Source organism: Aphelocoma coerulescens, chromosome 1, assembly GCF_041296385.1.
Source record: "Aphelocoma coerulescens isolate FSJ_1873_10779 chromosome 1, UR_Acoe_1.0, whole genome shotgun sequence".
NCBI classification, from domain to species: domain Eukaryota; kingdom Metazoa; phylum Chordata; class Aves; order Passeriformes; family Corvidae; genus Aphelocoma; species Aphelocoma coerulescens.
This window is the reverse complement of record NC_091013.1, coordinates 120,401,151-120,421,465: the sequence shown is the minus strand read 5'-3', so window position 1 is coordinate 120,421,465 and position 20,315 is coordinate 120,401,151. Positions and strand designations below refer to the sequence as shown.

Below are 20,315 nucleotides of genomic sequence, written 5' to 3'. Positions count from 1 at the left end.
GCTCTGGGCGAACTCTGCCGGGGTCTCCCCCACCTCCCAGCCAGGAATTCCCAATTCCCAATCTCCCATCCATCGCTGCCCTCTGGCACTGGGAAGCCATTCCCTGTGTCCTGTCCCTCCGTCCCTTGGAAATCCTTTCTCTATCTTTTCCTGCGGCCCCTTCAGGCACTGGGCGGCCCCCGCTGGGTCACCCCGAAGCTGCTCCTCTGCCGGCCTGTCCCGGGGTGTCCGGTGTGTCCCTGTGTGTCCCGGTGCGTCCCGGTCTGTCCCGGGGTGTCCCGGTGTTTCCCGGTCTGTCCCGCTGTTCCCCGTGTCGCTCCGCGCGCGCTGCGCCACGTGACTCTCCCACCGCCCCGCGGGGAGGGGGGGCCTGACCCGCGCCACGCCCCCTGCGCGCGCGCTCCGCCGGGGTCACGTGGGTCCCCGCGCGTCACGTGATCGGGGCGGCGGCGGCGGCGCGGGAGCCGCCGGGAAGCGCCAGGCGGGACCGGGCCGGGATCGGGCCCAGCGCAGCCGCAGCCCTGCCCGAGCCCTGCGAGCCGCCAGCCCGCCATGGACCGCCGGGACCTTTCCGGATCGGCCGCCCGCTTGGCAGCCGCCCCCCCCTCCCTCCGCCGGGCCCGCCCCGCGCCCCCCCCGGCGCTCCGTGACTCGCCGGCGGCTCCGCGGCTCCTCCGTCGTTCGCCGGTGGCGGCAGCCAAGAGATGGTGCGGGCCTAGCGGAGCGACCAGCGCAGGTGAGCGCGGCCGGGCCTGGCCTCCCGCCGGCACCGGGGCAGCGCCGGGGCCGCGCCGTCCCCGCCCCGGGCACTCCCGGCACATCCCGGCACCCCCTGGGCGGCACCGGCGGGCCCGAGGGCGGCATCGGCCGCTCCAGGCGCAGCTCCCGCCGGGACCCGCGGCTTTCCCCGCGCTCGCGCCCCGCGGTGGGGGACACCCCGGGAGGGCGGGGGTCCCTCCCCGGGCAGCGCAACCCGGGGCATTCCCTGGAACGGGGACTCGGGGCGGGCTCGGGGCCGGCGGGGCCGCTGCGCTGCCCTCCCCGCTGATGGGTTGAATGGTGTTCCGCTCATTGGCTTTGTCAGGGCTTTGTTCCTTCCCCTTTGCTCTCCTGGTTTGCGGCCGGAGCCGCTCCGGGATGGAGCGGGCCAGCACCGGCACGGGCTGCGGGGCTCTGGGGGCGGCCGGCGGCTCTGGGCGGCTCCGCGGGGCTGCCGTGCTCGGGGAATTGGCTTCCGCCGGCTGCTGCCGAAGGTCAGCGAGGGAAGAGTCGCGGGTCCGGACACAATCCCGTCCGGACTGAGTGGGTGGCTCTTACGTAAAGCCTCATCCTTGGGGGGGGTTGTGTTGGACTTTGTAAAAGAGCAGTCGCTTAACGTTCCTGGGCTCTGGGCTGACTTTTTTCCTTTTTTGCCATTTTTCAATGAACAAACCAAAGCGAGAAAGTGTTGAGAGGTGTAAGCCGGGTATCGGTGCATTCAGTGCTGTGCCTGTGATTCTCTTCTGGAGATGAGCAAGTGGTTCACTGGATTCTGGGGGAGAACTGAGTGCTTCTGCCCAAAGCTCGCTCACAGCCTGGGCAGATGCTGTACAGTGGAAAGGGAAAAGGGGCAGGTGTGGGACCCACTGTCCCCCCGGCTCATCTCTTGCCTTATGACGGCCTTGTTTGGTCATTTTCTCAGGAGTGCCGGTGCTTTGAAGCATTCCCACGTTCCCAGTGCTGGCAGCCAGGCACCCACCTGCCCCTGTGGGACTGCCCAGGCCCTTCCTCAGTGCCACTCTTTGGAATGAGCTGGTTCTGCTGGGGCCTGTGTGTTTATTTGTCACCTGGGCTCCCTCCCAGCTACTGAACTCCTCTCAGGTGTATTCCTAGTTGCTGACATTCCTTTAAAACTACCGAATTCTTCTCTCAGGTCCCTGGCAAACGGGGCTTTGCAGCCTGGGGGAGTTATTGCAAAACGGGGTCTAGTGAAGTGCTCTGCAGGAGTGGTTGTGCACCTGAGTGGTCATTTAATTGTCTCCTCTAATGAGGGAAACGTGATTAAATGATGCCTTTTCCTGGCCTTAAAATCAAGAGTCATACACGGTTCGAAGGGGAAAAGGGATTTTACCTTGGTATTTATTTTAAGGATCCTTAGGTGCACACGTCCAGGTCATATGCATCGAGATGCACCCCGCCGAGTCTCTGTGTCCCCCCCTCTCCCCCAACATTAGGTGTAACATTATAGGTGTTACTAATTAGCATATCTATCAAAGATTCCCCAATGAGAGGCTCAAGTGAGCCCCCCTCCCCAAGGAACCTTCCCCTGGATGGTTCTATCTTGGTTTACAGAATGTGTTCTGGAGAGGACCGTGGGGTCTGGGGCACACTGATCCCTAGCTACGAAGCTTCTAAAATGTTGAGTCTCTCAGCTTGACAAACAAGTCCAAGAATGTAGGCAAAAAGCACTAGGAATACAGAATTTGTAAAAAGGTACAACAGGGGTATAAAAGAAAAGGCAAAAATCCTCATGGCATCACTAGCAATCTTGTGCCCGTTGCTGGGCAGTTTCAGCTCGTGTCTGTGCTATGTCATGGGTGTCTGTGTTCTGTAGTTTGTGTCCATCCTCTCCCGTGTCACAGGTCTTTGTTACATCTCGGTGCTTTATGGGCCTCGCTCTGGGCCGTAGCGGCAGCGGGGGTCTCTGCTCGCGTGCTTTCCCAGATCGGGCTCATTCCGGCATCTTTACAGTTTTGCTTTTGGAGACCAGGAGAAGTACACAAGATGTTCTCCTCCATCTTCCTTCTCACTTTTGGTAGTATCTTTTCTTTCATGGGCCATGGACTTCTCTATGAAGTGTATTAGACCCTCCTCACTGTGGTAGTTCCATAGGTTCCATTGCCTCAGAGCATATCGGGTCTAGAATTTATCTTCTGGAGAGTTATCTCAAGTCCTCGTGTCATCTTTGCTTCTATTTGGTGTGCTTACACTTGGAGCTGCCCTGCCCTGGCACGTAGAGTCGTGGCTGGGTCGAACAGTTGTAAAACTTTGTGGTTCATCTCTTGGCTGTGGGGTTTTGTGTAGAAAACTTATGGGCCTGGTGTATGGGGATAACTCCGAGCTGTCAGCTACTTGTAGACTGTCTCATGTTGTCTTGCAGGTCCCCGAGGCCGATTCTGATCCCTGCAGTCACCGATGCTACCGCTTTTCCCAGAATCTACCCTTCCACGTCAGGGAGCAGCAGTTGGAAGATGTGTTGAAGCGTCTTCATCGGTGGAGTGTTGTGAGTAAGGGCTGCAGTCAGTGTGTAAGCTGAAGAAGGGTGTCTGTCTGTGAGAGTGTGTGTCTGTCTGTGTCTGCGTGTGTCAGTCTGTGAGAGCGTGTGTGACTGGTTCTAACCTTGTGTGTGGGATTTTTGCCTTCCAGTTTTTTCAACTGATTTTTAACTTTATAATAAGAAAACAGCCAGCTGTGAGGTTTTTTTTCCCCCATCTGGGTTTTGTTTTTCCTTGGTCCCGTCCTGTCTGCGAGGTGATGTTCATCGCCAAGGTTTGGGTGCAGCCAAACAAACAGCCTCCCTAACAGGGTGGAGAGTACCCAGTGGAGGTTAGGAATACAGGGAAAAGGTGCACCAGCCCTCATACCACCCCTGACAGCACCATTTTCCCCCCACCAGCAGCACAGTGCAGCAACCCTGGAACCCTCACTGCAGCAGAGCTCAGTAACCCTGGTGCTGGGATAACCCTGGAACCCTCAGAGGAGGACAAGCCCCACACCAAAAAGTTAGGGATGACAGCTGCAGGCTGGAGAGTGACAGGTACGGGTTGAGGGCTGGGGCGTGTAGAGCAGGAGTGAGGGGTTCCAGGCAGCAATAGCAGTGAGGGGTATAAAGTAGAGGGGGTTAAAGGTTAGGGGATAAAGGGACAAAAGTCAGGGCATAGGTTGGGGGGTCAGGGAATCAAAGGTGAAAGTCCAGGGGTCGAAGGTCAAGGTGGTCAATGTCAAAGCACAGAGGTCACATGTAGAAAGTTGGGGCAAAGGTCACAGGGCTCAGGGGGGTCAAAGGTCCTGGGGTCAGGTGTCATGGGTCAAAAGGCAAGGGTCAAAGGGCTCAGGTTTGGGGGGGGTCAAAGGGCAGGGCTCAAGGTGTAAAGGTGGATGGTCAGGGGTCAGGGATCAAAGGTCAGGTTGTCAAGGAATGGGTCGAGGGGTCAAAGGTCAGGGGGGTAAAAGGTCAAGGCTCAGGCTCAGGATTAGAGGTTTCAGCATGATTTTCCATGGTGGTTCCAAGTGTGGGGACACGGGGTGTGGAGTCAGTGGCGCCGGGGGCGGGCAGGAGCCCCATGGGCAGTGGCCGGCAGCGGCGGGGACGTCTCCGTCCAGGTCGCGCCCCTCCACTCCCAGCAGAAGCCCCCCTGCGCTGTGCGGTGCCCGGCCGCACTCCTTGCCCTCCCTGCCGCTGCCTTCCCGCACTCCCACCGCACCCCCTGCTCCCCTCCAGCCCAGGGAAATGCAGGAAAACACAAAATCATCGAGGTGGAACAGTCACCGGAGCTGCCCGAGCCATCCCCCCGCCTGAAGGCGGCAGCTGCCCAGAGCCGGGAGCACCCAGCAGGATGCAGCTCCTCTTTCCCAGGAGCTGGAGGCAGGGTTTCCCAGGCAGGGGGAGCAGGGAGAATTTCAGCTCCCAGCAGCTCTCTGTGAGTGCTGGATGGACTCTGGGCTGAGCCAGGTGGGAGGTGTGGGTGGTGTTCATGTCCTCAGGAGCTGCTCGAATCCACCTTAAACTCCTGGAGTGGTCTGTGCTGGGAAGAACCTTACAGACCATCCTGTTCAGCCCCTTGCCATGGTCAGGGACACCTTCCTGGGGTGTCTGTGCCAGAGTGGTGGAATGGGCAGGACTTTTTCCCTGAGCCCAATCCCGGGCAATACTGGGGTTCCCATGGGAAGAAGCCTGTGAGCTGCATTTCCGGAGCTGGGAGCCTCCATGCCTGGGAGTGTTTCCAGTACCGCTCTTTGGTTTTTTCCATAACTGGGCATGATGTTTCTCCCCAGAGCAAGGTGGTTTTCCCTGGATTGTTGGGGTTACACACTGGCTGTTTGACAGCTCTGTTGTCTCTTTGTCCTGAATGGAAGAGCGAGGAACGGGAGATGCTCCCAACTGTCACAGGGATGTGGGAACAGCCCAGTTCCAGTGAGGAATGTGATGCCCAGCTTGTGGCGTGTGCCCTGAGATGGTCTTTCCTGTTGTTTTGTCCTTAGAGCCTGTTGGAGTGCTGGCCTGGATTTGGGAGGAGCCAAGTAGCCTGGAGCAGTGAGGTTTTTCCTGTCAGAAATCCATGCTGGGGATGTTTTCCCTGGCTGTCCCAAGGGGAAGGAACAGCTCTGGAGTTTTTGCAGCCACAGGCTGGGGATGCATCCCCTGAAAACCAGTTCAGGATCGTTCATCTGACTCTGTCCCTGACCTGTGGCTTCCAGGGAGCCTTCTGGTCTTCTGGATATTCCCAGGAGAGGATATTCCACCACCTGACTTTTAAGCCAGGAATTGCAAACCCAGTAAGTCAGTCACATTCTATGGGAGCTGCCCCAATGGTGGGATGGCAGATGGCACACCCCACGCTGCTGTTTGGGACATTCCCAGCTGGAACGGGAGCCAGCTGGGCATTTTGGAGCGCTGAGGCCACAAGGGCAGCCTTGAGTGGCATTCCCAGGCAATGCTGAGGCATCCCATGCCTGTGGCACGTGGCAACACATGCCTGATGTGGAGCAGAGAGAGGAAGGGAGAAATTCTGAGTTGATGGGAGGAATGGAATTGGGCTTTCCAGAATGGAATTGGTATAGGTGCTGATGGAATCATGGGGTGGCTTGGAAGGGACACAAAGACCCTCTGGGCTCTGTTTTCCCATCCCATGGCAAAGAACACGTCCAAAACTGCCTCCTCACCCTCATGGAATGGCAATGGGTGTTGGGAGCTCTGGCAGGAGCACCTGGAGACCAGGTAAGAATAGCAATGGGATTGTTTTGGCTGCTGCTGGATGTGGTTTTCTCTTTGCAGGATGTTCCTCTGACCGATGTTTTCACAGTAGCTTGCTAGGCCTCATTTGAGGATAATTCCAAGAATTTGGAAGTAGTTGGAAAAGAGTGAGGAAAAAAGGTGAACCTGATCCGTTTCTAGTAATTCTGAACTTCTCTTGCAGCACCATTCTGGGGGAAAGCTGGTTAAAGGATAAAGATGCAGAGGAACAAGTGTTGTCAACCCCCCTGCCTCCCTGACAGAGCAAAGCTTTCTGCAATCCCAGTAAATCTCTTGGAGAAACTATGGGATCACAAGGTTTCCTAGGAAAGGAAAACTAAGGACAGAGATGAGGAAAGAGGCTTCCAATTAATAATGATTTGATGGAGGTAGGAATGATTCTTGTATGTTTGATGCACCCCTTTTTATTCCTGGGATAATTTTAAATGATTTCTTTAAAAACTCATTTTGATTTGGGAATTCAAATTAGAGAGGAAGCGATGCAAAATAAATGCAGGGAGAGATCACAGAATCATCCTGGAATGGCAGAATAGTTTGGGTGGGAAGGGACCTTAAGGATCACCTCATTCCATCCACAGGGTGCTCCAAGCCCCGGCCAGCCTGGCCTCGAACACTTCCAGGGATGGGGCAGCCACGATTTCCCTGGGTTTATGGGCACAAGAGGAAATTTCCAGCAGGAAGTGAGGGATTTCCTTTGCTCTGCCTGGCCCTAGCAGGGCTTTGGGAGGCAGAGGGTGTGGGAACAGGAGCTTTGTCCACTGCCTTGGGGGAGTCTCTGCTGTCCCAAAACCCAGCCGAGCAAGTGGTTGTGGTTTAACATCCCGTTCAAAGGAGATGCCAGGCCAGGAACGGGAATGGACTGCAGAGCAGGGATGGTGCCCAGCAGAGGGGTGACCGTCCAGGGGGTCCCAGCAGTCCATCCCTGCTGGCCAGGTTTGGGATGAGCAGGTTGGTGACTGTCCCTGTGCTTGCTCTGCAGGATGAGGAAGCCAGGCCTGCTGAGGAGGAAGATGAGGAGGTGTGGGAGGATGGAGACAGCGGCCACCAAAGGCTGCGGAAGGCACAGATCCAGGTAGGAGACGTTGCCTTCCGAGGAGAGGGACTTGTCTGTCCCGTTGGAATTTGGGGCGTGAGGCCAGTGGAACAAAGGGTTTGATTCCATTTTCTTACTCGGGTTTTCACGTGCCTTAAGAGAGCTTTGTGAAAATGTCATTATCCCTGATTGAATCTCTGGAAAACAGGGATTGAAGCTTTCAGAAGGGGCCCAACCCTGCCTGCACGTATCCAAGTGCAGCCCCCACTCCCTTTGTGTACAGCTGGGATGAGACCTCAGCTGCTGCTACTTGCCCACTCACAAGTTGTGTAGCTCAGAGCCTCAGCCATGAAGGGCCAGGCTGTGTTTAAAACAGCCCAAGGTACCAGAGAGCTGAAGTAATTTCCTAGCAGGTAACTTGACTTGGAAGCTGCATTCTAAAATTTGTCCACATTTAATTTATGTCCCACGTGGAGACACCTAAAGAAGCAGAGGTGGGGTGTTCCTAAGAAAAGAACATCTAAATTCTTTGGTGGTAGAGGGCTTAAAATTAAAGTCTGAGTGGAGGTGCCTTTAGGACACTTCCATTCCAGTATCTGAATGGAATTTACATGAAGTATCCAAATCCTGACAAGCTTGTATGAACTCCAAAGCCTCTGCAAGTGTTTTACAGCCAGGGAAGGAGATAAGAGTCTGGAGTCTCTTCCCAAAACCTGGCTGCTGGTTTGTTTGGCCAGGCATAGGAATAATTGTGTATTCCCTGGGGCTGTCCTTATGGGGAGAGGTTTACTTATGTGCCCTGGGTTTATTCAGTGCCTCTTCAAAGTGATGGAAACTGATTTCATTGAAATGCCAGGGGTGCCAAATGTTTTCCCCAGCCCGAGCTCGGAGCCAGCCCAGTGGGAAGTGGTTTAATGGCCATTTTCCCACTCCCTCGGGGCAGCAGCACTGGAGCACTCGCACCCAACCGTGCCCGAGGTGCCGAGTACTGGCAGGAGGCAAAGCCGGGGACGGGGCAGTAGGAGCTTGCAGTGCTCCTGGAATCGCAGAGCTGGAGCTGTGGGTTAGAACTCCCAGGAGCTGCTGCCTCACTCAAACCTCGTTTCAAGCTCCGCATCCCTCCTGCTCCCTTGGAATGATTGTTGCTTCTGTTGTTGCTCTTTCCCGATACATGATGATTATTATTGTAAATTCCCACTCCATTTCTTCCATAGCCCTTTGCTTCCCAGAGGTGGTGCTTTAGGCAAGCCCCTCCAGCCTGGGAAGGTGCTTTTGGCTCCGCACTCATTCCCAGTCCCCATGAGCAGCTGGACCTGTGCTGCCCCAGCAGGTGCCTTTCCTTCCTTCCTTCCCTGCTGCACTTTGGCTTTTCAAGGGCTCTCTGGGGGGCTGAGGGAGAAGTTCTTTGTCATTCCAGGGCAGCATAAGCCCTGATCCCACTAAAAGCAGGAGGAATCATTTCATCCTTGTTTTTGGATACACCTTTAGTGTTTTCTCTCTTTTGCTGACACTGTGTGGTGAAGCAGCAGCTCCCTGGAATAATTTTTATTTGTAAAACAGTGAATTCCCTGCTGGAATCCCAGTCACAGCCCCCCAGATCAATGTGCAGTTTAAGGCCTTACACCCTGACCAGGACAAGTTCCTGTCCTTAGACATGGAAAACAGGGGAGAACTCAGACTGGATTGGAGCCAGCATCCAGAATGGGGAAAGTGAGGCAGCGTGCTTGGAGAAGGCTGGGGCTGGTACAGGGGGTGTTCCCCGTTGGATGACACCCGTGTGGAGCCGATCCTTCTCTTCCTTTGTCCAAAGTCCGATGGCAAAGGAGTGAAGAACCCACAAGTGGGGCCTGGAAGGAAAACAGTTCTGTTAAAATTAGGCAAAGAATGCACTAAGTAAAAATGGACATCCTTTTTATGTGTGAAAGAAAGTAGGGGAAAAATGTTGAAAAAGAGTTCTTTTATTTGGTGCCACCTCTCATTTTTTTATGGATAAAACCCTCTAGTAAGCAATCAGAACAGGAGTGGGAAAGCCAGGAGCCTTTGACTTCCACAGTGAACTTAATTTCCATGCTTAATTTTAACAATTTCCTCTCTCTCTCAGGGCAGGAAAACCCACTTAACTTGTCCCATCTTTGCCAAAAGCTTTGGTGTTTGAGCAGCCAAACCCAAGGAGCTCTGGCCCCACCAGCCTGTACTGGAGGGCCCCTGGTCCTGCCCGTGGTGTGGGATGAATCCCCAGTTGTCCCCAGAGGGGGCTGCCCTGGTCCCTGCAGTGCCCAGCACCTGAGACAGAGAGAGCCCTGTCCAAAGGGGCCTTTGGCACCTTGTCAGGAATGTGGCAGCAGCCCCAGGAGCAGGCTGGAGGTGAGAACTGGGGCTGTGTTTGAGCCTGAGCAGGTCAGCTCAGTGTTTACCTGTGGGGGGAGCTTGGCCCCACACTCTGAGTTGAAGCGGGATCAGGGTGACAGATGCTGCATTTTGGGCACCCTGAGAGTTTCTCTCCCCCCTGGAGCTTTCCTGCAGGGATGGGGCAGGGCAGGGAGCAGAATTAACCCTGCACCTTCCGTGGCCACTGCTGGCCTTTGTCTCTCTGTTGTGCCATCAGCCTGTGGGAATTTGCTGCTGCCGCTGCCACCCCACCTGGGGGCTGCGTGCTCCTGGCAGCCCTTCCCAGCCCCACACCCGAGCTCCAGCGGTGCCTCCGGGCTGTGTTGGGAGCGTTTGCTGGGAATGGGCCTCATCCCTGGAGTATCCTTTCCTTCCAGAGTGGATGGACAGAGCTGCTGGGCTTGTCAGCTTCAGAGTTTGATTGCAAAAGTCACTGCAGGGAAGAATGACAAGGAGGTTTGTCAGAGTGGTGCTGTCAGACCCCACCTGCCACTCTGTGCTTTGGGTTGGAGGTTGTTGTGTATTGGCCCTGCAGGCAAGGAATGTCCCCTTCCCACCTCAGCCCAGCAGCTCCCAAGGGCTCTTCCTGGAGTACTTATTCTTTGCTTCCCTTTGGGCTAACTTAATCTCCACCCTTCCATGAGCAATTCCTTGGCTTCTCCTGGAGAAAACCCCACGGCAGAGGCAGTCTGCAAAGGAGCCCAGAGCTGTGCTTGGAGCAGAGAGTGCTGAGAGCTGCAGGTGCCTCTGCTGCCCCAGGCTGGCAATATCCCCATGGAACAGACTGGGCAAATGGGATTAGAGGGAGCACAAGTCCCTTCAGGGAAGGGGTTTTCTCCTGTGCACATCAGGCACAGGGCAGGAAGGGAACTTTGGAAATCAGCTGATTTCCCCCAGAAAGCATCACTCACATCAGCATGGATGACATGACCTGTGCCCACCGCTCACCATGCACCCAGCCAGAATCAAGAGCAAAGGTTGGTTTGGGTGTGAGCACTTGAAATAACTTGGAAAGAGAAGCAATCACCTTTTGCTGCTTCTTTCTTTCTTTCAGATGCTGGGATTGCCTCTGGGCACGTGTGCTGAGCTCTCCCTGCAGGGAACCGTCAGGCCTTAACAGCTGTGAGGTTGTGTTCTTCTCAGTGGGGAACTGGAAATAATTATTAATTAATTAATTGCAGAAATGTCTTCTGAACCTTTCCCCTTTCCTGGTAGATCTTCTCTCTCTGCCTCTGAATTTACAGCTGTTCCCTGGTGTCATTGGCCCTGCCTGAATTCCTTGCAGCTCCTCACTGGGAAAACCTGGGGTGACTGAGAGGGGACACAAGAATTGTTTGTGTAGGAAAATAGGAGGGGATGTCGAGGGGAGCGAGGTGGCATTTTTGAGGGAAAAGCTGAGGTGATGTTTAGGAGAGAGAATGCACATTTTTGGGGCAGAAAAGAGTTAATATTGTAGAGGAAGGAAAATTTGGGGGGTAAAACTTGATGTAACCTGTAGGGGACAGAATGAATATTTTGGCATAGGCATAGAGGAGTAGACAAATAAGGAAAATTTTGGAGGCAAAGCGTGACAAAATCTCAAGAGCAGAGAATGATCACTTGGAGGGAAAAATGAGGTGATGAGTACTGAGCATGTGGGGAAAATCTGAGCTAATCTCTAGGGGAGAGCATGAACACACTGAGGTAACATGAGGGAATCAGTTGTGGGCAAGTAGGGAAACTTGTGTAAAAAGAACATTAAATAAGCTGTAGAAAGAACATGTTGAGGTAAAAATGAGGTCATCAGTAGTAGACAGATGGAAAACTTTGGTGGTAAATCTTGATAGAAGCTATGTGGTAGAAAGTAAATAAATATTGAAGGAAGAAGAGGGAATCAGTAGTGGACAGGTAGGGGAATTTTGGGGGGGTAAAACTTGAAATAATCTAGAGGTTGAGAATGAATATTTTGAGGTAAAAATGAGGTAATAAGTTGTGGACAGTTAAGGAAAATTTTGGGGGTCAAACTTGAGGTAATCTCTAGGGAGAGTATGACACACTGACATAAACTGAGGCAGTCACTGGGGCTAGGCAAGGAAATTTGGGGTGTAAAACATGGGAAGATCTGTAGGGCAGAGAATGAACATATTGAGGAAGCAATGAGGTGACCAGTAGTCAAGAGGAGGTAGAATTTGGGGGGCAAACCCTGAGGTAATTATGGAGGAACAGTAAGTGTTTTTGAGAAAAAATCGGACCTAATTTGTAGGGGACAGAATGAACATTTTGGGGATAAGACAGACAGAACTTGCGTGGTTTTGGTTTTACAATCTGGTCAGTATACAGGGGACAAAATAGACATTTTGGTCATAAAATCCTAGTTAATCTGTAGAAGAAAGAACTCCTATTTTGAGGTAAAAAGGAGGTGATCAGAATTGGGCAGGTAGGGAAAATTGAGGGGGTAAAATGTGAGGTCATCTCTAGGAGAGAGCAGGAGCATCCTGAGGTAAACTGAGGGAATTGCTGTGGACAGGTGGGTAAATCTGGGGGGTAAAACTTGAGGGAATCTCCATGGTAGAAAAGGAGTATTTTGAAGTAAAAATGAAGTACTCCGTGGTGGAGAGGTACAGAAAATGTCGGGGGTAGAATCTGAGGTGATCTGTAGCAGAGAGAATGCACTTGATGGGGTAAACTGAGGTTTTATGGCCAGGTAGGGAAGTTCTGAGGGGTAAAAATTGAAAGTGTCTGTAGGGTAAAGAATGAGAATATTGAGGTGGAAATGAGGAAAGAGGTAGTGGACAGGTGGGGAAAGTTTTGGGGGCAAATCTTGTGGTAATCTCCAGAGCAGAGAAAGAATGCTTCCTTGTAAAAAATGAGGAACTCAGAAGGAGACAGATGGGGACATTTTGGGGGTAAAGTCTCAGATCATCTCAAGGTGAGGGAAGGACTATTTGGAGGTGAACTCAGGACTCACTGTGTCCTCCTTCCTTGGCAGCAGCTGGCAGGGAAGGGAGAAGAGGCCTCGGGCTGGAGAGGGGCAGGAGAAAGGCACTGTGGGCAAAGGGACCTCCCTGGCATCCCCAGGGCACCTGTGGGGAACAGAGTGGACACTTTGGGAGCAAAGGGAGGTGAGTGGATTGTCCCTTTGGGGGATGCTGGGATTTAAATCATTCTATCCATTTGCCTGCTGACATTTCCCAGCCCAGGGGCTTTGGCTGCCAGGGCAGCACAAAGATTGTTCCCTGTGTGGTGCCCAGATTTGGGGTTAGGCTTTGCTAGTTCACATGAATTCTACCCAAAGCCCTGAATTGCCACTGGAATAGCCTCCTAGTGCCTCCTGGAGCATGGATATTCCCATGCAGAGCTGCCTATTTAACAGCAGGTGTCAGGAAGCAGCAGAGCTTCCAGGGAAGCTCAGCAGGGTCAGGGCAAGGACAGCTTCATGTTCCATAGAATTTGCTGTTTGTAACCCTCATCCCCCAGCCCCCCCCACCATGTCCCTGGGGCACCTGACAGAGTTCCCTGGAATTCAGCTGCCTGCACCCCCCGAGCTCGGGCTCCAGGTGATATTTGGAAGCAGGAGAAGGCGCTGGCCGGACACGCTCCCAGCCCGTGCTGAGGCAGCCCCTGTGCCCCCGGGAGGACTTCTCTCCCTGCAGGAGCTATTTCATTGCAGAGCCTCTGGAAGTTCTTTTCCCTCAGGAAAGGGATGCACATCCCTGCCTTCAGGGCACCTGCAGTGTGAGCCACCTGTGAAAGCTTTCCATCAGTTGTGCAGTTCCAGCTGGTTCCCCAAAAACTGCCAACTCAATCCAAAGAGATTTCTCTGCCTCTCACCTTTCATTTGAAGGCATCTCTGAGGGCATTGCTTGGCATTTCATTGCTGTGGGGGAAGCTTGCCTTGGCTTTAACGCTGCTGAGGGATGATGTCCTCAGGCTGGAAGGGAAGGCATTTTGGGTGGCTGGGACATAGCTGGCAGGTGTGTGGGAGGTCGGCAGCGGGAATTGCTGTCTGAGCCCCTCTGCAAACAGCCCGTGCCGACATTCCCCGGTGCCAGCTGTTCCTTGGGGTATTTTTGGGGCGTCAGTGGGGTCTGTCGGGGCCGAAGCATCTCCGGGTGCCTGTTCAGAGCAGCCCCTGGCCGAGGGGCCGCCCTTTATCCATGTCCATCCCAGCGCTGCCCAGGCAGCCCAGTGCCCGTTCCCGGGATGTGTGTTTGGCATGCTGTGTGCCACAGGCAGGACACTGCAGGCACAGCTCCTCTCTGCAAATCCAAAGCACAAGAGCTGCTGGTTCCCTTCCTGGGGCTGCTGGCCTTCTCCCTCCCCCCCGTTCCCTGCCAGCTGGGACACACAGAAGGAGCACCAAGGAACACTCCTGGCAATGAGCAGGAGTCACTGAGAGCTCTGTGCAGCTCTGGGCCACAAAAGCTGCCTCAGCCGCCACTGTGATTTTGGCCTGTGAACACTCACCTGCGGGAAATGCCCCTCTGCAGGCAGGAGCAGCTCTGACACTCTCCAGAACTTTGGCCATGGAGCAAGTGAACCCTCAGGACTTGCCTTGCTTCTTTCTCCCTGGAAAGGGACATGGAATGAGCACCTTGACAGCTGTTGGGGAAATCCTGGAAAGGGCAGGAAATCAGGGCTATGGGAAGAGTTTTGTGCTGTCCCCCAAGCGATCACCTGTGGTGTTCCATGATCAGGTGCTGGCCATGGAGCTCTGCCCTGTGGCCATGGCAGGGGCTGGGGTGTAAAGCAGCATTAGCATAAAAGAAGGAGCTGTATTTGCAAAGGAATTACCTTGCTGGCACTTGGCATTGCCATGCCAGGCAGGACATTGGCAGGAGCTGAGATTGGCTTGGTTGGAGCAGGGTGCTGAGAATGGCCAGGTGTGGGTTCAAGGCCCAGATGAGGCATTCACATAAGGGTTCGACTTGGTGCTCCTTGTGTATCCATTCCCACTCAGGAGATGCTGTGCTCTGGAAATAAAGAAGAAACAGTTTCCACTGGACTTTCAAAGCCAGAGGTTTTTGCACTGGAGAGTGCAAGGCGCAGAGAAAGTGGGGGGGGGGGGGGAAGGAGAGCATCAGGTACCGGCTGAGCGGCCCGAGCCCCGGCCCCAGAGCGGGCGCAGTCAGAGCAGGAGCGGCAGCAGCGGACTCGGCGCCAGCGCCCGGCCCGGGGGAGCGGCTCCTCCCGGCCGCGGCGCTGCAGCCGCGCTCGCTGGGCGGGGGCGCGGCGGGCGGGAGGCCCCCGGGGGAGCGGGCCCCGGGGCGGGGGGGAGGCGGGCGCTGCTCTGCGCAGGGGGTGCGGCGGCCTCGGCAGCGCCGGGGCTGGGGGAGCTGCGCGTCCCCGCGGGGGCTGCGGGCGGGCCCGGGCCGGGAGCGCCACCGCTCCGGTTCCGCCCCACGGGGCGGGCGGCGCTGCGGGAGCGGCGGCCTCTGGGGGTGCCGGGGCCAGCACGGGCGGTCCCCGTGCCCCGCCCGCTTCCAGGCGCGATCCAGCGCCTGCTCCGGGGAAGCGCCGCCCGCCCGGCACGGCCCCGGCTCCCCGCGGCCGCGGCGGGACCGTAGCCGGAGCTCCGGCGGGACCGCAGCCCCGCGCTGGCCGCAGCCGGAGCGGCAGCGCCGGGCTCGGCCCCAGCGCCAATCCCGGAGCGGCTTTTAACCAGCCGCGGCGATCCCGATCCCTAATGCCATCCCCAATCCCACCTCAGTTCTCCGAGCCCGGGAGCCACACCCCGCCCGCCGAGGGACAAGCGGCTCGGCCCGGGACCCCCAGCAGACACCGACAGGACTCGGACCCGAATCCCCGGACCCCGTTCCCGGTCCCACCTCAGCGCCTCGGGCTCGGCGCAGCGCCGGGAGCAGCCCCCGGGGCCGGGCTCCGCACAGCGCTCCGAACGACGGTCCCGCCGCAGCCCGGGACGAGCAGAATGAGCATCCAGCGCCCAAAGCGGAGCGGGCGCGGATCCGCCGGCATTTACAGGCGCGGGCGGGGCGGGGCGGGGCCGGCACAGGTGTGAAGGGCGGGGTCCGCACAGGTGCGCGGGGCCCCAGAGCGGCTGCGCGGGGCGGGGCCGAGAGGATTTAAGCCTCGGGAATCGGCCCCGCCGCCATTTGCGCGCTCGGTGCTCGGTGGGAGAGGTTGCGGCCGGACCGGGTTCTGTATCTCTATATATCTCTGTGTCTCTGTATTTCTTTTTCTTTATATTTGTGTTTGCTTCTCTTCTTCTAACCCTCTCTGTTCTTCCCCCTCTGCCTCCCCTCCCCCACCCCCCTACACCCCCCCCCCCAACCCCCCCCCCCCCCTCTCCCCCCTAGCCCTCCCCTCCCTCCCCCCCGGCCCGGTCCCCCCCATCCCCCCCTCCCTTTCCCCCTACACGCCTCAACCCTGCCCTACCCCTCCATCCCCCCCCCCTCCTCCACCGTTCCTCCCCCCCCCCATCCCGCGTCCCCCCTGCCCCCTCACCCTGCTCCCCTTCCCCTCCCAATTTCCCCCACCTGCCCTCAATCCTCCCCCTCTGTCTCCCACCTTTCCTTCCACCTCCCCGTGTTCCTCTTCCCGCTTTCCCCCTCTGCACCTTGACCCCCCCCCCCACCTGTGCTCCGTCCTCGTCCTCCCCCCCCCTCCTTTCCTGTCCCCCCACCCCGCCTCTCCCTGCACACCCTGAACCCCCCACCTGCCCTCCTTCTTTGACCCCCTCTGCTCCCTTATTCCCGTCCTCTGTCCCGTCTTTCTCCCGCAGCCGCGGGGCTCGGGGCGCCGGAGAATAAAGCCCAGAGGGCCGGAGCCCGGCGCCCCTGCCCTCGCTGGAGCCCCACACGGGGCCGGACCCGCTCGGCGGGTCCCCTGTGCAAACAAGAACACCGCCGGGGCTCCGGCTTTCCACACACACACTGGGGATCCCCTCTTCAGGAGGGGGTCCCGGGGCGGGGGGGTGGGTTTCAGGGAGGGGGGTGTGTTGGGGTAGGGTGGGCCCCCTCCACCGGAGGAGGGGGTCCCGGGGGGGGGGGTGGGTGGGTTTCAGGGAGGGTGGTGGGTTGGGGTGGGCCCCCTCCAGAGGAGGGGATCCCGGGAGGGGTGGGTGGGTTTCGGGGAGGGTGGTGGGTTGGGGTGGGCCCCCTCCGGAGGAGGGGGGTCCCGGGGAGGGGTGGGTGGGGTGGGCCCCCTCCGGAGGAGGGGGTCCCGGGAGGGGGTCAGGGTGGGCCCCCTCCGGAGGAGGGGGTCCGGGGGAGGGGGGGTGGGGCGGAGGGGGGGACTTTCCCCCCCCCCTCCAGTCCCCGCCCCCCTCTCCCGGACCCCCTCCTCCGGACGGGGCTCCCCCCGGCCCCCCTCCCCGGGGACCCCCTCCTCCGGACCGGGGCCCCGGGGGGGGGGGGGGGGGAGGGAGGGGGGGGCGGGTGGGGTGGGGGGGCTCGACGGGAGGGGCTGTTGGTTTGGCCTGTGGTCTCTATGTCTGTTCATGCTGCAGAGTGACATGACCCCCTCTGCTTCCCCCCCACCCCACCCGCCCCCCCTCCCTCCCCCCCCGGGGCCCCGGGGGAGCCCCGTCCGGAGGAGGGGGTCCGGGAGAGGGGGGCGGGGACTGGAGGGGGGGAAAGTCCCCCCTCCGCCCCACCCCCCCTCCCCCGGACCCCCCTCCTCCGGAGGGGGCCCACCCTGACCCCCTCCCGGGACCCCCTCCTCCGGAGGGGGCCCACCCCCCCCCCACCCCCCCCCACCCCCCCCCACCCCCCCCCTCGGGACCCCCTCCTCCGGAGGGGGCCCACCCCCAACCCACCACCCTCCCTGAAACCCACCCCCCCCTCCCGGGACCCCCTCCTGAGGAGGGGATCCCCAGTGTGTGTGTGGAAAGCCGGAGCCCCGGCGGTGTTCTTGTTTGCACAGGGGACCCGCCGAGCGGGTCCGGCCCCGTGTGGGGCTCCAGCGAGGGCAGGGGCGCCGGGCTCCGGCCCTCTGGGCTTTATTCTCCGGCGCCCCGAGCCCCGCGGCTGCGGGAGAAAGACGGGACAGAGGACGGGAATAAGGGAGCAGAGGGGGTCAAAGAAGGAGGGCAGGTGGGGGGTTCGGGGTGTGCAGGGAGAGGCGGGGTGGGGGGACAGGAAAGGAGGGGGGGGAGGACGAGGACGGAGCACAGGTGGGGGGGGGGGTCAAGGTGCAGAGGGGGAAAGCGGGAACAGGAACACGGGGAGGTGGAAGGAATGAGATAGGGTAGGGAGAGGAGTCGGGGTGCGTTGGGGAGAACGAGGGGGGAAGGGAAAGGCCGGGTGAGGGCGAGGGATGATGGTCAGAGGAGGGGGAGAAGGGGAAGAGAGGGGAGTCGGGTTGGGGAGCGGGGTACGGAGAGGGGAGAAAGGAGGGCTGGGGGACAAAGGAGGGCTGGGGGGGTCGGGGATGCGCAGGGGAGCAGGGAGAGAGGGTGGGGGGCGCTGGGGAGAGGGCAGGAGGGGGGCTGGGAGGGAAAGGGAGGGTGTGGGGGAGAGAAAGAACTGGGGGGGTAGGAAAGAGGTGATAAGCGGGGGAAGAAGGAGGAGGATAGGGGCAGGAGAAAGAGGGGGAGGAAAGAGGGGGAGCCCGGCCCGGCGGCAGCCTCACCGACTTCTGAGCGCGCAAATGGCGGCGGGGGCGATTTCCGGGCCTTAAATCCCCTCGGCCCCGCCCCGCGCAGCCGCGCTGGGGCCCCGCGCACCTGTGCGGACCCCGCCCCGCGCACCTGAGCCGGATTAGGGGCCGCCCCTGAAGCCGCGCCCCCGCCGCCCCGCCCGGGACCGCCCCAGAGCCCCGGCCCCGCCCGGCCCCGGGGCCCGCCCTGCCCGGCACGGGGGCGGCTCCATCGCTCGGGGCCCCGCCTCTCTCTCCCGGGCCGGGCCCGCCCCGCGCACCGGGGCCGCTCCCGGGACCGGGGCTCCGGGTCCTGCCGGCGGCCGCTGCGGGTCCCGGGCGGCGCCGCCTCTTCCCCGGCGGGATTGGGGCTGGCATCGGGACCGGGAGGAGCCGCTCCGGGACGGGCGCTGGGGCCGAGCCCGGCGCTGCCGCTCCTGCTCCGGCCGGCTCTCCGCGGGGAGCCGGGGCTGTGCCAGCGCCCGGGCAGCCCCGGGATCCCGAGCCGGGCCCGACGCGCCGGGCCGGGCTCCGCTCAGCCCTGAGCCCCTCCCGGAGCCCGCCTTGGGCCCCACGACGCGGCCCCGGGCTCTGCCGCCAGCCCCGGACGCGGCGCTGAGTCGCTGCTCCCGAGCTCTGCGTGAGGCCGGGGAGCCCGGCTTCGGGCTGTGCCTAAGGCAGGACTCGGAGCTCAGGGACACAGACTCGCCCTGGCCCGAAGAGCCCGCTTTGAGCATCAAAACACGGCATTTAGGCTTTAATTCAGGTCCAGCAAAACGCAGCACTTCAGTTTCTCTTTGTGAGCCCAAACACACAGGACTCATTCTCTTCCTCAAGCCCTGAAAACAGGATTTAGTCACTGTTTCTGAGTCCCAGCTCTGGCCATACCAGCCTGCTCTCAGGACTCTTTAGATAGAGAAATGCTGTTAGCAAGGGTTCTCTTGCTATTTTCTAAGTCTGTGAGAGACTTCTCTCTCTCACAGAAGAGGTGGCAGGGAATGTAAACAACCAAACCACCACCTGCAACCTTGAAAAGTCTTGATAATGGTACAGTAGAAAAATATTTTGAGAGTGGATGTTTTAGGATTTTAGCCAATCACCCCCAAGGGGAGGCTGATCGTTTGTCCAATTAGACTATGAAGAAAAAAGTCTATAATAGAGTTTGTAAAATAATTAAAGAAATGAATCTTGCTGCACAATTCCTGCCTGCTGGATCTTCTCTCCTCCTCCTCCTCCCTGCGGCTGCGGGACACAGTGATATACCCTAGGGCCTCGGCCTGCGGTAATAGGACTCCACAATGCAGGATTTAGTCTCTGCTTTTAAGCTCTGCGCCTGCTTTTGAGCCCCCGAAACGCAGCACTGGGTCTCTTTTTGTGAGCCCAAAACCGCTCCTGTCCCTCGGGTTCGGAGCCCCCAGAAGTGCCCGGGGCCACAGCTGGACCCCAGCTGGGCACCAGCAGCTGCTCCCTCACCCCCCGTGGGATGGGGAAGAGACCAGAGACAAAATTCCAGCTCAGAACAGTTTAAGAATGGAAACCAAGACAAATACAACCATTTGAGATTAATGACAACACATAATAACAGTGAGAGCAACAAGAGCAGTGGTAACAATAATGAACAGGAGAGGGAGAAAAACCCCTCCACACCCCCCTCCCTTTAACATTATAAATCCAAAATTTAATCCAGAGCACCAGAATCTCCCACTGTGGGGGATTTCCATATTCCTGTTACTTTCTCTGTGTTCTGTCCTGGGGATTTGTGGACTGAGGGAGGCACTGGCTGCTCCTCTGGGCAAGGGGAAGGCCCCTGTGCTATTCCCATGAAGAGAACACCTGGAATTACTGCCCTGGGAGCCCAGTCCGGTCCTTCCAGTGACTGGGGGGCACCCAGAGGGTCTTTACATGAAATGAAAATGACATCCTGGTCCAGTGCATTGACAGCAGGATTGGACACTCCTGGCCAAGGTGACCAGTCCGTGGGAATCGCACCGGTGACCATCCAGGGGGGATTTTAAGTTGGATTCTTGCAGATTTCATCGTGCAGAAGCTCCAATTCTTTTTGGCACCTCTTGTTCAAATGTCTCCCCACTGGAAGAGGTCAATTAGTCTTTGTAATGACCTGACTGCCAGAGGCAGGGAAAAACAATCAGCGTTCCCTGAACGCCTCCATGACTTCCATGTCCACCTGCACCGAGTGGCCGATGGGCACGAGCTTGCCCAGAACAGGCTCAGAGATGGGGCTTTCAACCCAAACCATTCCATCATTCCATGACCTCCCCCGGTATTATTTTTGCACTGTTCCCT

The 20,315-nt window shown here is 58.3% G+C and overlaps 2 long non-coding RNA genes across 4 annotated transcripts; one reads left to right on the top strand and one right to left on the bottom strand.

The window, feature by feature from the left end:
• Window positions 1-428: 428 nt before the first annotated feature.
• On the top strand, window positions 429-6,163 carry LOC138117213 (uncharacterized). Of its 2 annotated transcripts, none has more exons than XR_011154571.1 (3): window positions 429-736; window positions 3,140-3,262; window positions 5,242-6,163. It is a non-coding gene; the product is annotated as an uncharacterized lncRNA (long non-coding RNA). The 2 variants fall into 2 exon arrangements; XR_011154569.1 differs by having other exon boundaries at window positions 3,140-3,266.
• A 2,999-nt stretch (window positions 6,164-9,162) lies between these two features.
• LOC138117206 (uncharacterized) lies at window positions 9,163-15,377 on the bottom strand. 2 transcript variants are annotated; one of them, XR_011154566.1, is made up of 3 exons: window positions 15,242-15,377; window positions 10,462-14,386; window positions 9,163-9,867 (listed from the first exon to the last, which is right to left on the bottom strand). It is a non-coding gene; the product is annotated as an uncharacterized lncRNA (long non-coding RNA). The 2 variants fall into 2 exon arrangements; XR_011154568.1 differs by lacking the exon at window positions 15,242-15,377 and adding an exon at window positions 14,502-14,580.
• Between the last annotated feature and the right edge of the window lie 4,938 nt (window positions 15,378-20,315).